Consider the following 20,309-nt stretch of genomic DNA (forward strand, 5'->3'; position numbering starts at 1 on the left):
GCACTTTTAGCTCTAAGGTCTAAACTTTTAAAGTATTTGTTATTATTGTTCATCTGGTCACGCTCCAACATCCGAACATATTATGGCAAGCACAAAGTCGCGTCATTTTTATTTGTTTATCGCCACTTTTCATGACTCCTGCATCGCGATAGGCTGATGGTCGTGTGAGTCGGAGTGTCGGCAACGGCGACAGAATTCATTCGGTTGTGCCATGTGGCATGGAGTGTCGCACCCTAGAGCTATAGCTAGATGAAGCATCTCTGATATTTTAGCTCACGAAGTCGAGTATTTGTAACTCGGTTGTACCAATGTACACTTAAGATTTGGCGTAGACAACGCTAATATAAGCTTAACAATATAGACCTCTGGACCTAGGTTAGACGTCATATCTTGCACCCACACAAGAGCACGAGTTGCAAGCATACGTTCAACATAGGGATTTCAATGCCGGTATTTCAAAACCGGTACCTATTCAATTATCTATCGATATCGAAATACTGGTTTCGAAAATCTAAAATACCCAAATTTCCGGTATTATAAGAGATAATTATATTTTGTAAAAATTAACAGTTCTAAAATATTCTGATCTATACATATTTACAAAGGTCAACATAATAAATGTAGGCATGTATAGATTGCTATATAAAATAGTGTTTTAAATAGATTTTAATAGTTATATTTATTGATAAGTACTTCTTTTTTTATAAAATGTTTTGATGAACACCGGTGTTCAATAATAAATACCAAAATACAGATATTGATATAGGCGTGCATTTTTGAAGCAAGTATTAATAGACAATTTTGAAAAGTTTTTAAATAACAACTGTCAGAATTTTAAATGAATGGTAAGTATTTATTTCAAAGTATCGGTATAAGCCCGCCAGTTTTAATGTTGAATGTAAAATAATGGTACAGCAAGAAATAATATTCAAAAATCAGTAGTAAAAATAAATAATCATTATTTAAATGACATGAGCCAATAGATAAAATCAATATCCATTATTATTTTGATAGTATGAAAAGTAAAAAACATTCAATGGGGCGCACGGCATTTTAGGGTTACCATTATCGCATATAAAGTATATTAGTCTATGCATTCATGAATATCGGTAAGAACAAACTATTTAAGATTATATTAATATTAAAAGAAGATCAAATAAGAAGTCGCAGAGGTGCAGAAAAAAGAGCTAGATGGACATTTCACAGAATAAATGCGAATAACCTCAAAGATTAAATTAATAATTGATCAAAAATATAGGTTCTCTAGGTAGGTACTACAAATATTACAGAAATCATTTTTTTAAACTAAGTACATTTTCATTACCTATTATTGTCTAATTTTATAAAAAAAATGAATCTCAGTTTGGATACAACAATAATTAATAGTATGATATTAAATTTATCTCAATTAAAATTGTATGCTAAATAATTAGTTAGGGTTCGTGGATTTTTTATATTTAACATGTTTTTTACTCATCACTACAAAAAAGGTTTTTTTCAATGTCTTTTAAAATTACTAATTTAAGTAAGTATCCTAATTATTTATATAATATGTATATTATTATTTTTACTATTAGTGTAAATGCCGAATCAGATAATTATTTAATATTGTTAATTTATTACAGCATGTAATGTAAACAAGACCGTGAAACGTATTGCCATTGGCGAGCCAAAAGTCCGAGGACAATAATTAATAAGTCGTCCGATTTGTCTATGCTATGATACTGATCAACGAACGAATAAAAAAATCGAGCTGTCAAAAGTTGCGGTTATCGGAATGTTTTCCGATAATCCTAAAATGTTGTGTTATTTATATGTAGACTTGCATAAAATAATATAACAGTAAAAACAACACATATTTTATGTTTTCTTTTATGAATTTCATAAACGTTTTTAGTAATAGGTTGTACGTAATTGAAGGAAAAGATTTTTATGTTATCGTTTGACTGGGTGTGTATTCTAGATTATCATTTTCAATCATTCACATTGATCGACATCGGTCGTCTTTAGTAATAGGTTGTATGTAGTTGATATATCATTGAAGGAAACGTCTTATTCTGTCATATGTTTGTTACAATTGATTATTATTGTGAATTTTTGAACACAAGAAATACATTTATTGTAAACAACTGAAGTCTGTCTTATTATTTAATTCTGGTACTGAAAATAATATTTAATAAGCACTATACAAGTCTGAAGTATGTCTTGTTATTATTGCAAAGTTGAAAATGTATATAATAGACACTACAATTTATTTAACTCCGAGATGAAGTAGAGATTAAGGGTTTGAATCTCATAAGGTAAGGTTACATATATCTTTGAAGTGCGCTTAGATCAAGAGTGTATGCATAACAGCTACCTACAACTGGTGGTTCGGAAGGTGCAGTTAAATTAAGTTACAGCTGATAGTTAAAATGAAATAGTATCTTAAAGGCACTAGAAGCTTGCTCAGGAGACTCGCATTGCATCATTGAGCCATTTTATAGATACACAAATGCTGCTACACTAAATGGGCGTAAGGGATGAAATAATAGAGAAATACCATTCTAATAGTACAATCTGTTCTGGAGAGCCAGATAGAAAGAACAATACTATCCTACTAAATTTAACATAATAAGGAAGCTACTAAATAAGTTATTTCTGTAAAAGAAAAAATCTGTCCAAAATAGATTTTATACTGACAAATTGATATTTATACTTACCTTTAATTATTTAAATAATTCCCGGAAATTGTTTAAATAATTCCCTATCATAATTTAAATACTTCCATTGTTATATTATAATACTTACCAATAATCATTTTTTACTTGCTGTTCATATTAAATAGTTCCCAACTTTTTAATAAAATACTTGCTCGATTTTTTATTAAAATACTTGCTGTTAATGCATATATATACTTACCAAATAATTTGAAGCCATTGATATATTTATTAGGTATTTCAATCCCTAGTTAAACAATCGGGATTATTGATCCTCGCAAAAACAGCATTATATGCAAATTTTCAAAAATAAATTGGACAATATTTAATTATTTTTTTTCATTGTAAATAATTTGTTATATGATAGATATAGTACACAATAACAATATACCTACAAGGTTTTCAGCATTAACATATTTTTTCTTTTAAAATATTGCAAATTCTCTCTTTTGATCTTGTATCTTTAAAACAGTTGTTTTGTATCACAGTGCTTAAAAATGGTGACATGGTAACTCATAAATTTATTATCGGGCCCATGACAGCCGTGTTAAGTTGCCACTCATACGAAAACGCGTGTCATGCAAACATAATTTTTGTCAATTAGCCCATCACCACCAACGTGACACATGCGTCAATTTGATGACGAAGCGCTACAAGTATATAATTTCAATGTCAAATAAATAATGTTCACTCTTCAATACACGCGTAATGACGAAACATATATTAAGATATTATTGTGAATTATGATAATACTATATAATATATATATATATATTTTTTTCTAGCGTACATATATACCTACTCTGATGCGCAATTTGGGTCCTATACTCTGGCTAAAAAAAACTAAAAGAATCAAAAGTCACACATAAATCAAAATTTAATTGAAATAAAATTTCCCAATCTCCAAAAATTAATAAAAAAAACAATATAAAAATAATACGCCAATGAACAAAATAGAACAACACATACAATGTATTGTTATATGTGCGAATTTCTGCCTGCCTACTCTAAAAACGAGGTAGGTATACAATTAATTCTTTCTACATATATTAATTTTATATCCTGTTTATATAAACTAGATTAAGTCAGATTTATACCAAATAGATCTATAAATAATAGTCAATTTATAGTCTACTGAAAGTTCTAGTTTTTATTTTATTGGTTATGATAGTAAATTATTTTCATTATTTAGATATTTCAGTTAGATACAATGTATTGAAAGATGTTTTTTTAAGAAAACTGTTAATCTACATAGGTACTCTACTCCCAGTAATAAAATTTTGATAAAATTGTATAAATGCAAATAGAAATCTACATATTATACCTAAATAAAGCAATCTTATACGTGGTGATAAACGCATTTTATAAAAAAATGTTACATAATGTTATTTTAAATAAAACATGCAGAATACACTTCTAACAACAAAAGCATACCTTGCGTTCAAGATACGGTTTATTAAAAAAGTAGACAGTGGCTGTCTGTTTGAGGATACATATTTTTAGTTGTTTTCTTTTCCCTATTTCCTCCAATCTCGAGAAAACATTGAGCAAGGACTTGTTTGACTGTAAAATGCAAATAAATAAATTCACATGGGAAAAAGTTCTTTTGTTGTAATTTTCCAACAAAATCCGGTGATGTTATAAAATAAAAATTAAATGACACGTTGGTTCATAATTAGATGAGACAAGTACTCAAAGGCATAAAAATATCATAAATGTTTGATGTAATGAAGAATATAATATTGGAAATACCTATGTATAATATTAGATACTGAAAAATACACATTATTATTATACCTACTTACCTATTAAAAGGTCTTATTTTTAGACCTTCAATATTGTATAAAAAATAATGCATAATTTTATGCTTTCTTAATAAAGACAGACTAAAATTATATGTGTACATAATATATACACATTTTTATCTAAAACATAAAAACAGTTGAAAATTCCGTATGGTCCTAAAAATATCCGACCTTTGATTATTCCATATTCCGGATAATCTGATGGTAAATTCAAATAACTAGAAAATAGTGAAGTAATATCGATTTTATGAACACTTTTCATTGCTAAAAGTGAAAACAACTTAAAGGGGAGTTTAATGCTACTGAGGTTATCCAAAGTTACTAATAAATTTCAAGTGTCACACATTTATTTCTAGACAAATAATAGATATTTAAAAAAAATCGTTAAAATTTCAAATAATAAACAATCTCAAATAAATCTTCCAAAGAATTTATTACACTACTTTTTAAAATAACTATGAAATAATTTGTAATAATGGGAAGAGATTCTGCAATGATCGCACATTTATAGAACGGATAAAAAATATGTTATGTGTTTCTTTAATTAATAAAAAAAATATGTTTTTTAATGTGTTAAGATACGTACGTATTGGTTAATTAAAACACTTTGAAATACTGTTAGATGCCTGTACTCATAGGTAGGGATTCCAATCCCGGGATCCCGAGCTATTTTGGATACCTATGAATCCCGGGATTGATAAACATAATCCCGAAACTTTCGGGATTGATTTTTTTATCAATTTTTATGGAAAATAAAATAAAAACGAAAATATAATAGAAAAAATACTTTTAATAACAGATAAATACATTAGAAATAAACTGAGTTTGAATGAAGTTTGATTTATACCAATGTGTAAGTTGCCGGTTCATTTTATTTTTTCACAACAATTAATAAAAAAGAGAAAGATTGGAAAAAAACAATGCTTAGCACTATCAATACTTTGGACGCGGAAGACGCACACGGCGCTTAATGATCAGGCGGCCGATAGATGTAATTAACGTGCATTTTGAAGGAGGCAATTAAAATCTCATTATCTCTTCAGCAGCGAACGCGTTAACAGAGTAATTCTACTATGATCTCATACGTTTTACGGTAGTTTCATATTTGGCTGACTAATTAGATTTATGAAGCGGAAAGGTCATAAGTACACCATGATTTGCTTCAATATTTTAAATCTCGCTAACCCATTCATTAAGTCTTTGGGTACTATCAGAAACAGTAATCTCATATTAAATTCACATTATTATTTATATTACATTATTATTTACTTCATTAAACTTATGTATTTCCAAGATTGAACGTATACATTATTAACAATAAATGTCTTTAATAGTATAAATTATACTAGATTTATTTTTGACCGATTTTATCAATGTTATTTGTAAATATAATTTTTTTATATTAACAATGGAAAAAAATGCCAATCCCGGAATTGTCAAATTGTAATCCTGAAATCCCGGGATCAGAATTTCGTCTCGGGATTGGATTCCCTACTCATAGGAGGTATTACTGTGTAAAAACATAATACCATGTTTCAAAGCATAGAGACAAAATATTTTAAATATAAGAGTCGATATTGTTTTCTTCTACTCACAATCCCATTTAAATTGGATAATTTTTGCTTTTCGAATCATCAATATTTTTTATATCTTTTAAAACTTTTAATGATTGGTTTCGTTTAAATAAAAGGCATTCCGATCTACAACATTATATTATTTCCATACATAATTTGAAAACAAATCGGAGAAATATATAAGGACTAAATAAATATATTTTTTTTAAAATACGACGCCTAGCGGGATACGAACCAATGTTTATTGTATTCTCACCAATGTGCCTTATCAAAGAAGCTATGTGCATCCAACCTAATTGCGACGAAATTAACTAGTATTTTAGATTTTTGAAGCGCTTCACATATAGCATTAATTTTAGCATTCAGCTTTTGTAATAATCAAAGAATCAATTACATTAATTACTAACTTGTATCAGGATCTCTCCAAATTTTAATTATAACGTATAGGTATTCAATAACGAATGTTGCATTTTCAAATCTTCTGATCAATTATTCGTTGAATAAAAATAAATTGTTGATCATTTATTATTTACAAAGTTGCTATATTATATTTATTTTCTGTTATTTATATGAAGGAAAATCTTATTAACAATATGTACACGTAATTTGTATTGTACGAGGATAAAGGAGGATCTACTTGTATACTCGTACAATACAAATGACATGCATTTTTTCAACGTCCGTTTTACTCGTTTAAGAATTAATATCATTGTCTTTTGACACTATCTATGCCCTCGATATAGTTTTTTGTTTCAGGGCTAAGTGTGTCCATTGTGTTCGTTCTTGGAAAAACGTAACGTTATTCAATATTTGACCCAGTTCTAAAAAGAGTTTTTTGTATTCTTAGCAATTTTTTACTGAAGGGTGAAGAAAGACAGTTTGAACTGAAAATTCTTCATGTGTTAGGTATCCGATGAGGTCGTTCCGATACTTGCCTAACACTTTTTGTTATCAGTATTTATAAATCACCTATCATTCACGTTTGAAGTTTTTTCGTCAGATATTAAGTATACCTATTATTAATATTATTAGATTCTTTCAGTACTTTAATTTATAAACAAAAGTCATTTAATTTTTCGTTAACATAATTATTTATTAGGCGTAAATTAATTAATTTATAATTATTTTGTATACAATTTCAACAGATCAATCATAGTGTGTAATATTATAAATACTCTCAGTACGAGATTTTACCTTTATTACTTTCAATATTATGATATCTTAATTCAATACCGAAACAAATAAAATACTGTTGTCAAATAATATCGATTCAATTTTTTTTCACAGATCTTATTTATTTTTTTAAATCTTGAAACCTAATTTAACAATGATCGATAAGGAATCAACTCAGCCATTCTCATTTAAACCTAATAATTATTGTATTAATGATTAATCTAAGAAAGAGTTATTTGATTAACTACGAGGATGGTCCCAGAACTACCCGACCTAACAAAGAAAATACAAAAAATTTGGGAATTTAGGTTGATACACTTTTTCCAGCGATGTTCAATAGCTTTGATACCCTGTTTATAGTGATAATCGTCGAGCTCCTCAAAATATCCATCAACCGCCGACTCCACTTCTTCATTGTTGGGAAATCTTTTACCATCGAGCCATTTTTTCAAGTTTGAAAACAGAAAATAATTCGTGGGGGCTAAATCTGGTGAATAGGATGTGTGAGGAAGCAATTCGTAGTTTAACTCATTGATTTTGGCCATCGCGATAACGGATGTGTGAACTGATGAATTGTCCTGATGAAACGAAACTTTCTTTTTTGTCAAATGCGGTTGTTTTTTCTCATTACTCAAACGCTGCAATAAGTTTGCATAATATACGCCGTTGATTGATTTTCTTTTCTAAAGATAATCAATGAAAACTACCCCACGCGTATCCCAAAAAACTGACGCCATGACCTTGCCTGCAGATGGAACTGTCTTCGCCTTCTTTGGAGCCGATTCTCCCCTTTCAGTCGATTGTTTTGACTGTTCTTTCATCTCAGGTGTAAAGTGATGGACCCATGTTTCATCCATGGTTATGAATAGATGCAAAAACTCTGCTTTATTACTGTGAAACTTTGCCAAACACTCGATTGAAATATCCTCACGATGCTGTTTTTGTTCCATTGAGAGTAATCGAGGCAGCCACCTTGCGCACAGCTTTCTCATGTTCAAAATGTCAGTCAACATGTGATGTACAGCACTTTTTGAAATACCATATCTACTAGCTCGCGCAATTTCAGTTGACGTTCATCCAATACCATTTTGTGGATTTTCGTCACCATTTCTGGCATGGTCACCTCATTTGGTCGACCACTGCGATGTTCGTCTTGGCAGCTCATACAGCCTCGTTTAAACTCAACCACCCAATATGTTACTGTTGTAAACAAAAGAGCAGACACCCCCAGAGTAGAATCTAGCGCCACTTTGATATTTATTGGACTGAAGCCTTTCAAATGAAAGTATTATATCACATAAATAAGACCAATTTTTTCCATGTTTACAAATTCACTGAAAGCGTTCACTGTTGATGGCTGATAAATAATTACTGAACAACGTAGCGTCGTCAAACTTCAAACTTAGGCTTTATAAGGTTGATATTTTCTATCATGGTCACTATTTTTAAACAACAACTGCTATCTATACGTCAGTTCGGGTACTTCTGGGACTACCGGTATATCACACATTTTACTAAGTTATGTTTGTTTTCGCATCGAACTTATTCTTATCTGATTATATAATTCGGAGTGAATCTTGGATGTGTCATGTTGACTGCTTCATTTTCATCGGTCCTACGCTCTTAGCGCTTGCATGTCTCTTTGTAAACAATGATGCTACCGAGGTTTCCATTTTCTTCTTGGACCACTAAAAGTACTTTATTGGTACTTATTTATCTATACGTGCCATGTGGCTAGCCTATCGCAGTCATTCGGTTTTAATATATCTTACGTCAGGCTCATCAATACTTGTAGAAATCATAATATGTATATTAATTTTAGAATAGGTCGTGTTTTTATTTATTTATTTAAATACTATTTTAATGCATTTTTTATTATGTAAATTGTGAACGTCTTTTTGAATTTGTGGTTTATAAAGTTTGTTATATTACGTTAATCAATAAATTTCAATTTCAATCTTTATATTGACGTCATTTTCACCTGATTTTATCTATAATTTACCGGGGTATTGATTATTGTATAATAATACCTATCAGTTATCATAATTATTAAACTTACTTAATGTTTTTATGTATGAATTGATCTTATATATAAATAAACTGTGACTCAACTTTCATACATTGTAGAGGTTATGGAGAGATTGTAATTAAAATTAAAAGTATTAAAAATACGGTACTGCATAAATAATGTTATAATAATGGGAAAGCTCTTCTCATAAATAAGTATTAAGTATAATGTCTAATGACTAAATGATTTTGGCATCTTCTATGCGTACCTAACAAAGCAAAACACTATACAAAAGTTGGTCCGAGAGGATTTCTGGATTATTAATAATTAATGAAAATTCATGTGGTGGCGTGCCGGTTGCGGAAAGCTGCCTCGCTTCCTAACTCGTAAACTTAAAAGCTACTGGCGGGAAGTTCCCGCCCTAAATATTACACAAGATTCAAAAAACGTATTCATTGTACCGGCGATTATATGGAACTTGATTTGACTTAGCCTGAAAAATGGCCAATAAAACACTCTTTCAACAATTAGATTATTAAATTTATTTGAATAGATTGATATGTCTACTCATACAAAATTTTCTCACAATCTTATTTGGAAAATATCACACAAATATATTATATCTATCTATTCATCTAATTCACATAATATTATATATATATATTGTAATATTATATTATACTCACCATAATATTCAATTGTTGTCTTTTCAACATCGAATATAGAGCTCTAGAGATTTTCTTATATTGACAATGAAAAATTTATCGAATTTTCAACCTCTTCTAAAAATATACCTCCAGCCAGAAAAATATACATTTTCATTTTAAAACGCAAAAATAATGAGTTACGTTCATTAAGTTGCAACATGATCTTTGCCTATATTATAATTACAAAAAAATATTACTTTGAAATAAATATTATCTTAATAATTTTATATTTTTTAGATTTGAAACCGCAATGATAGATATGATAAGATGGCGGCCAAAATTTCAAATATCGAATACTTGTCATTTGATTTTTGATATATTTTTGCAACTGGAAGCCGTTAAAGTACCAATATGGCGGCCAAAATGTCAACGTTTTATTATTGGTGTTCAGCTTACGCTTGTGTCGTGCTGGATTCTAATTCGTAATCAAACTTTGTGTTAAATGAAAACAAAAAAATGGTTTAAAATTAGAAGCCTATTTATAATAAGAATATATAGCCAAAATGGTAAATTACTTTAAATGATTTCTGATGTATTTTATAAGCTATGCAAGACTCATCGATATTATCCTGAGCTGTATATTCAATATAGATTATTTTGTAAGTCTTTGAATGGGTTTTTAACCTAGTTTATTATGAAGACTGCACTACTGAAAACTGTCCATAAAACATTTGTATCTTGAGTCTTCTCTCTCCATCATGATACGCTGACCTTTACAGCATCATGTGTACATACCACATAATTCCTGCGTTGGCGGTCCAAGGATCTATTTACTATCGGATTTCAGTCATGGACTTTGTAGAAACTGAATATTTTGCATTTTTCTACACATCTGAGTATTCACGACCGTATATGATATAACGTTTGTTATACGAGACTTAAAAAGTATACAATGAGCTCAGCATTTGTATGAATGTGCCATGTTTTATTTTATTTGTAGTCCTTGCAGGAAAAGTTTGTTTTCAAATACGTGGGTGATCTTTTTCTGTTTCTTCATAAATATTTCTGACATCTATACATAGCTATGCATTTAACATCACATCACTTTAAAGAAGCTATGTAAATTTTCTGAATAGTTGTTTATTCCAGCTGAACAGTTATTTTTTACATGGAACCAATCATATCCACGCATTAATCCTTCGGTAAATATCAGTATCATATTAGAAAAAAAAATTGTTATCAGTGAATATTACAGGTACTGTCAAATACTTGCACATTTATAGCCGGAGTAAACCCAATATTAGATGAGGTATATAAGAAATAATTAATTACCTTCGTTGCACATGAACTTTCACAAAGTAGATGTTGTATTAATTTACCTCCTTTACTAGACACAGTAAAGTTATTAGATATACACTCGAATCTATTGCGATCTCGCATATGATTAAACACATTGATTTTTTTATTCCTGTCTAAAATTTTAGCTACGTTATGTAAGCATATCTAGAGACCTACGAGAAAGTCAGTCGGGTAAATCCACGGATAATATCCGTATACCCGAAAGTAAATGAGTTTCAAAAATTTCTTCTGGAAATTCTCCACCATAAGGCCGCACTTCAATTGATGCGGACCAAGACAATAGTCCCACTCAGAAGATTTTTAGTATGTACCGTAACATCCGAAAAGACCCGGAAAGTACGCCCAAAATTTTAAGTGCCATTTTACAAGATGGTATCCATATGACACTATTTGAATATACAACATACTTTTTTTCAAGTGTGGATCTAATCCGTCCAATACGACCGCTCTATCAACTAGAGCAACGTGGATTGTTCAGCAAGATGAAAACCTTTATTAACCACTTGCACACTTATCAATACCTAATAATACTAATGGTATATTTCTATTGAGACGTCATCCAATAGACAGCCAACGAACTCTATCTCTAGTCTCTACAGTTTACACAGAATCTGAACAACACAGGTGTGGCAAGAGTTGGATATTTCCCGAGCAAATCTTGATCTCGAGATTTGGGATTTCCCGAAATGATGAAATTTTGAATTCTCGAAATTCGGGATTTCCAGAACAGAATTCTCTAGAATTATCGAAATATCGGGAAATCTAAAATAAAACTTCTAAAAATCCTAAAATCATTGTAAAAACAGACAAATTCCACAAAAATATGATTGTTTTTATTTATGTAAGAAAACAAACGAAATAAAAGTAGCAAAACAAAAATAATTCAAAACAATACTTATTAAAATAGAATTTAAAAAAACACAGACTGTCAATCGCTACGTCTGACAATCGTGTACGCTTTTGAGACACAAAATTCCCTGATGTTGCAAAAATTGCGCTCATTTTGAGTCGACGTTGGCTTAATTATGCTAAATGCCCCGATCAGTTCTTAAAGGTTTTGTGTTTTCTGTCCACTTTTTACATAAAGAAAATTTTTCAATCAATATTTATTTTGATAATAAAAAAATCCCGAATCCCGAGAAAAGATTCTCGAGATCCGGGATTTCCCGAAATGTTAAAAATTTCAATTCTCGAGATTCGGGATGGAAAATCTCAAAAATTTCTCGAGGATTCCCATCGGAAAATTCCCGAAACCCAACTCTAGGTGTGACGTATCTTAGCAGAAAATATTCCAACTGTATCTGAGATGAGGACGTGTAAAATTTGAAACTATGGCGCCTCAAAACGAGAAATATTTGGGTGCAAAATAGAAAACTCTAGGTATAAAATACATACCAACCCTCCTGCATAACGTAAAACCTATACTATATTCAAACGTTCCTTTATAAATAACCTAACGTAAAATTTTTAAGTAATAGTCTTAATTAAGCTATCAATTTTTAATTAATTGGTACCTTGTCATGACGTAACTAACGTAGGTAATTATTTGATTGTAGTAATAATAACATATATTCATCCAAAACACTTTGGATAAGTACAAGAAACTTTTTCGAGTGATTGAGTAATATTTCTGTCGTTGGGCTAAGCGATTTTTAGTAATGAGGTATTATATTGAATTTCATTATTTTATTTAAATATAGTAATTAATTTAAAAATAATAAATTTTAATGCAAAAATATTCAAAATGAGGATCATGATTAAAGTATAAAAGCAGTATGTATTTTGTTGCTTTAAAATTTTGTGCATTTATGTTTTATAGATCTTCGTGATAGGTTTTTGTATTTTTGTTTGATACATCGAATCATAAAAAATACCATAACTCAATTTCCATTTGATGTATTCACATGCGCCGCTCAAAAATATATACTAACATTGATTGATCAGGGAAATAAATTGGAGTAGGTGGAAACATATTTTGCATCGTAAAAGTCTGTTTTTATATTTTTACTTAGTGAAGCTTTTTACTATAATCATTGAGGTATTTTAATGACGGGCATGTGGTTAAAAGCTTATTCGTACTTTCATAATATTGTATTCTCGTAAATAAATGAATTTAACGAACTCAATATCACTTTAAATTGCGGAAACCGGAAATAGAATTAAAAGTCTTAAAAAATGACTTGTTATTTAGTTTATTTTTTATTGAATAAGAAGGAAATAAGCATGAAAATTTATTAAAATAAAATAGAAATGCTTTATTTATTATGCAATACATATTTAGTTAATCGTCATGAGTACATCTGTACCTTTTATAATTTAACCACGTAAATTGTAGGGTTTAGCATGGAATCTCACCATATTATATGATTTATCATAATATATTTAAGTACCAAATAATGTATGTTACTATGTAAGAAAGGCGTGATTCATGATTCACACAATTTAGTTGACGGCGCAAGCCATAGGTCAATCAACCAAGAGAAATTTGCCAGCTATCAAATTTCGTAATAACACATTGCTTTCTTGATAAAATGTTATTATTCATAAGAATTACTTAGCAACATTGTAACGAAGAATGCGTAATTAAGCATTGCATCGCCATATAAAGCAATCCGGAAATGTGCTAAACTATCAGATTTGCTTGTACCTAGGCAACTTACACAGTAAATAAGTGACATGTGGTCACCGGTCAACGCTCTTGACCTCAGATGAACCTTCTTTGTTATAAATTTGTATAAAAGCTCAGAGCGGGGCAAATCTGATATCACACGTCGTAAAATCTTGTTAACCTACGGTCAAATCTCTGCTCGTCGATTCAGGTAATTTTTCTCATAGAAACACGCCAGCCTAACTTAACTTTGTCAATTCAATATCATTTAAATATATCATCTGTAACGATTGTATCAATTAATATTGTTGGGGGGATTAAATTGTATTTACTCAAACACGCATCCACCTTCGATTTATTGAAGTCCATCATCATCCCTCATCATCCCCCTACCAATAGTGGTATATTATGACTGTAAATTCCTAGTCCAAACCAAGAGCATCGGTATAACAATGTTTTCCATTCCCGTCGAAAAACAAGCAAAGACGGAAAATATTTTGTATTTAAAAATATCATGTTAAATATTTAAAAATGTACATAAATAATTAGGAACAATGTTTATACAATTTTTAAATGGTTTATATGTATACAGTGTTCAATTTCCACTAAACCGATGCATCTTGATTTAGACTAGGCATTACAAACAAAGAAATAAAATAGCAAACCATACAGACCTTCACTACATATAATTTATTATGAAAGGTCAAAACGAGACGTGGGATTCTACCACATACTATAAATAGAGGTCTCAAAATAATAACATGCATTGCTTTTTTTTAACCTCCTGGATTCCGGAGTCCTCCACTACAATGTGTATACCGTAGACCTATAATAATGCATGACCTACGATGATGCGATGATGAGAAGCGCTCCGTACTATTTGTATACCACACTATGTAGTGGATTATGGACAAAAAAGAAGAAACGTATTTACATAATACATTTATAATATTATATATAATCAATCTAGGCTGGAGTGCTTTCGGCCGCCTGAATAATGTCTTTAAAAGTGACCTTCCAATCTGCCTAAAGCGCAAAGTGTTCAACCAGTGTGTGCTTCCCGTGATCACATATGCGTGTGAAATGTACCACGACGTGGTATGGAGAGGTGCATGCTGGGCATAACGCGAAAGGACAAGAAGAGGAACGAGTGGATAAGGAAGCAGACAAGGGTTTGCGATGTAATAGAATTTTTTTAAGCCTTAAATGGAGATGAGCTGGACACATAGCTCGAAGAAGAGACAATCGTTGGACAAATCTAGTCATCCAGTGGTATCCAAGAAGTACAAAACATCCGCAAGGTAGACTTAGAGGCCGCTGGATCGATGAAATGATAAAGTCCTGCGGAATTACGTGGCAACGCGATGCACAGGACCGAGAGAAGTGGAAGCAGCTTGAAGAGGCCTTCATCCAGCAGTAGATAGATTCAGGCTGATCATGATGATCATGATGATGATATAATCAGTCTTGAATATTATATGTTTTGACAATATGTTAAACTGTTAATAATGGAGTTCACGTAAGATATGTGAAATTCAGTTCAATCTATTGCAAATGTAATAAAGTAATAAAAAATGGTTTTTTAATCAGATTTTTATCGTTTTACGAAGCCTTGGCATTTTGCAAACTTCAATAAATACACTTGGTAGCGGAATGACGCGGGGTACTATGGAAGATAGGGAGATGTTTATCGTTCGCGACACCTGCGCTCCTGGTATGGTTAACCCCTGTCCGATGTGTCGCATCCCATATTTATTAGGGCGACATCCCAGGGCGTCGGTCTCTTGCTGTATTATTTAGCACTGAACCGGCGTTGAAAATCTGTCTACCCGCTTTCTGAGTAAGACTTATGTTCGCCTGATACATATTTGCCGAATAAATATTTTATTTGCATTATCCATTGATAAAAACCCATTTTCACAATTGAATTTTTCAAATAGAATAATATATACAACACCAGATGGTGAAGTAAAAATAAATTCTATTGTGTTCTTCAGTCTTTTGATACATACGAGGATACTCATTTAATTGGAATATTATATCTGTGGAGCTTTGTAACAAAGAAAATGTGAAAAAATAACTTTATCCTATAAGTATACAAATCAAAATATGCTTTTTCAAGTATGAATAATATCAGTACATCACTAGTAGGCGCTAGTTGTATCATAAATTATATAATAAACAACGTAACTTACCAAAAATGAGCTATATATATAATGAAATATTTGTATTACATCTTATTTTAATCACTTATATTATTATTTTAACTTTTAATCATCATTATCATCAATCTTACTATACATTTACTGCATCTTATTAAGTTGTTTTGATAGGTTTTTATAGAATAACCAGCTTAAACTATTTTCACATAAATAAGTATAATATTCACTTTACACTAAAATTACTCCAAAAACATTCTAATTTTCAAATTTAGAATTATTTACAAAAATAATATGATTTTATTATAAAAAAAAACCCTTTTTTTCAAAATGAAATTTTTAAGTGTATTAATAATTATTGCAAGGCTTTTTATATTATAAACATAAAAAAAAGTAAATAAATATTCCTTATATTCAAGAACACAGAACAGATAATAAATAGAATACCGATAGGCAATATTCAATACGCCACTTGGTGAAGCAGGCTTTTGAATGTGTGAGTGCCCTACGAAAATGAAGCACGCATTATGCACGTGCAATAGTGTGTGTAATACACCAACATTAAATGAGCGTAAATGCATAAACCGAGAGCAGTTATTAGTATTCGACGTAAAACGTATTCTTAACACTTGTGTAAGTTTAACCCAGATTCTTCCTTACTCGCGTCGGTTACCTGCTATCGCCTTACCCGTTGTGTATTTCAGTTCCCATTATTTCTGAGTTCCCTGTTCAAGAAGTAATATAAAAACATCTACAATTTTAGCTGTACTTTATATTATGATTAATCAACAGCTGATATTTTTATTATAAATAGCAATCTGACTTTTAAATCCACAAGTACGCAGAATACATAGGTAAGTATATAGATATATGTGTAAGCTATTCATTTCGTAAACCAGATTTGCTTGAAAAAGTTAACATTAAAATGGAAAAGAATTTTGAATATTTTCCCAATTTTAAATGAGTAAATTGCGTAAGTAGCCCTCTATGTTTTGACATACATACATAATGCTATATTTTATTCTGTCTATGAAATATGAGTTTTCATATTTCTATTACGGTGAACTTTAAACAAAATATGTGTTATCGAAATAACAATTTAGGTAAAAAGGTCTAATGAATGCGCGACATGCTACATTATTAATACTCGCTGAGTTGAAAAGTTTTGTTTGCCTTATAAATAAAGCCACAAATACTGAGTTTATAATTCAGAGGCAACTCATGTTTGGTGGATACATAGAAACAAAATTGCTGTGAAGTAGGAATTTTCTTCATAAGTTTTAAAAATTTCTACTGAAATTCCTTGGCATGTAAACTTATTTAATATTTTTACAGTAATAATACATAAGCTTTAAAAATGCTTGAATCTTAATATAAATAATTTACCAATTAGGTTACAACTAAAATTTGGAATAATGCTATCTAGTAATTAGTAATCGAGTGTTGTGTGAAGGTGAAAAATTAAAAATTAGAGGTTATTTGCAAGCTGAGCCTTAATAATTATACAATTTATAGAAAATATATATTATGTCATTATAATTCCGTATCATTCGTCATTTCTATAGTCTATAGATGATTCACGCATTGCTTAAATTTTGAAATTCACACAGCACCTGGGCCCTTAAGGCCATACCTCAGTTGAGACATGGTCTAAAAAGATGGTTGCTAGGCGATGCGCGGATTGCGGGTTGCGGGTGCAAATGAGGTATGTCAAACCAAATATGATTTGTCTTATAAATACAACATGTGTCCATTTAATGTTCGGTTTATTGTTTTATCAGTAACAATAATAATATATTCATTGACGTGTTTTCTTTTTAAAGCAAATGGGTAACGTTTTAAGTAATCTTTACATGATTTAAGAATTATTACGGCCGTCGCCATCACGAATCAAAATGACGTGCTTCCAGCTCTACATTTTATCTCCGAATGAGAGCGAGTGCAAAATTTCGTCGCGCCTATGGTTGAAAATTATTTGCCGTTTTACTGATGAATCATCTTAATACGTTAATTAAATGTTACAAAATATGGTATATAACACCTTAATAATTAAATATAACACCTAAGTTGTGAAAAAAATGTCTGCATGGATAATAATTTTATCGCTAGCTTAATTTATTATTGGTTACCTTCCCTGCACTAATTGCCAAATGTGTAGGTATCACATTCAGTATAATATTTTTTTTTATGTTTTAATTAGACAGGAATAATTCTGGAGTTAGTATAATACATATTAAGGGTACACGACAAAACTAGGTTCATTGCGTTTTTTTCATTTTGGAAATTTTAGAGAAAGTGCTCAGGAATGCTTTAATTAAAACTAGAAAAATTGATTTCCTTGGTTGATAAATGAAGGAGAAGAAAGTGTAGTCAACGCAAAAAGGGGCATATTGTGTATAAAACTGCACAAAAGCGTGCAAAGTGATATTAAACGACTTGCAAAATAATAATTATTGTGTAGTCCCCAAGCGGCATACTATTTGAGAAGCATTTCACATATTTAGGTAATATCATTCATTATGTAAACAAAGACAAAAAAAGGACAATTACAGAAATCAGCTCGTTTTTGTATGTTGAAGAATGGAACTTGAGCTCGATTTTTTTTAAATAGTAGGATATGTTTTTATTACTTTTTTTTCAGTTTTATTATATTTAAAAATAAATGAGAAATCAATATATACATTCTTTTACTTACTTCTATTAAACCCATTTTCTAACCAAAAACGATTTCATTCTTCTTTTTGCTTTCCTGCAAAATTATCATTTTGTCGATGAGCCTGATCGACAAAATGAGCCTGTTTTTGCCGTCTGCCCTTCATATATTATGTTAATAGTAAAGAATCTCTTCTTCTTGGTCGTGCACTCATGGCTGAGGATCATGACCACATTTAAATTTCGCCATCCTTTGAGCGACAAAGACTTTCCATCCTTCTCAATCTTCCGCTTCTCTCGGGGCAGAATGGATGGTGACCCCCAGTCAGCTCTTTCACTTGGTCGCTCCATCGCGTAGACGCTCTTCCTCTGCTTTGCCTTCCCTGGAGGCTACCCAAAACTACCAGTCTCTCTAGGTTGTCCGGTCCGGTCCGGTTATAGTAAAGAATATTATATTATTAAAACGTATGTGTAATTTATTGAATAAGTACAAATAATTTAATTGGTAATTGTAATAGAATTGTAAATGTAAAATATTTTTTCAATTAAAAATTTTAATTAATAATGGTAATATTGAATTTATAAGTAGCGACGTATGTCAGTCTTTGCATAGAATACCTACATAGAAGTGGACAAATATATAATTGTTAAACAACAGTTGAACTAAGCAGGCAAACGAGTATGTTTAAATTTATCAAAGTTTTGGAAAGCTAACATATTATTAAATCACCTGTATAACTCGTCCAGCCCCAAAAAGCTTAGCTTAACTTACCGTAATTCTTGGTTATAAGGTGTGGGCCTAAAAGATAGGATTTATTATCGTACACAAATATGTTAAATTATTGTAACATAAGTATTTATATTCGGCATAATGTCTTTACGTGAGAGCAAGACAAGAGTATGTCAAAAAAGAATATTTTTGTAAACGCAAATAGAACATTTTCATGCCGGGCTTATTATTTTATAAATTTCTTGGATATATTGTTATGACTCGACTTGAATCGTGGATTGAGCATGACAGTTAAGTTCATATAATAATTTAGGTAAGTATAATATAACCGGTAGGTACTTGTACCTGGACTTTTTGGCTTTGAGGTACAGTTATAAATTGGATTAAATTATACATATTGCGGAATCTGTAAGAATATATTATAGAATTTCAAAAATTATACTGTTTGTAAAATGGAATAATATTAATAAAACGGTGGTACAACTTACTAATGAATAAATTAAATAAATAATTATTTACTTTTGTGTAAATTCATGGTGTGATAAATATGAAAAGGGTCATTATTAATATTTTTGGCCGCCATCTTTATATTTCATAGACAAACAATTAAAAAATATCAAATTTTACTTTGAATTACTATTCAGAATGATAAAAAAACATTTTAAACTAAAATCATTTAAATCAAATGGTAATTCACTAAAATTGATATATTTTGTACCACCATGTTTGTATTTAATGGACTTCCAATTGAAAAATATTAAGTTTTACTTCGAATTAGTATTTAAAGTTATAGTCTAAACTGAAATCAAATAAATCAGTTTTTTTCCTCTATTTTGGAAGTTTGGGGTTCCTGAGTATATTTGAAGCAGCTCAATATCTTAAAAAATACTTTTCG

At 30.3% G+C, this 20,309-nt stretch overlaps 1 protein-coding gene across 1 annotated transcript in view; it reads left to right on the forward strand.

The window, feature by feature from the left end:
• The window catches only part of 5-HT7 (5-hydroxytryptamine receptor 7), a 330,236-nt gene that overhangs the window by 203,655 nt on the left and 106,272 nt on the right, over positions 1–20,309 (forward strand). The window lies entirely within an intron of this gene.

Source organism: Rhyacophila brunnea, unplaced genomic scaffold, assembly GCF_057557595.1.
Source record: "Rhyacophila brunnea isolate RB1 unplaced genomic scaffold, BYU_Rbru_1.0 scaffold_4, whole genome shotgun sequence".
Taxonomy (NCBI): Eukaryota; Metazoa; Arthropoda; class Insecta; order Trichoptera; family Rhyacophilidae; genus Rhyacophila; species Rhyacophila brunnea.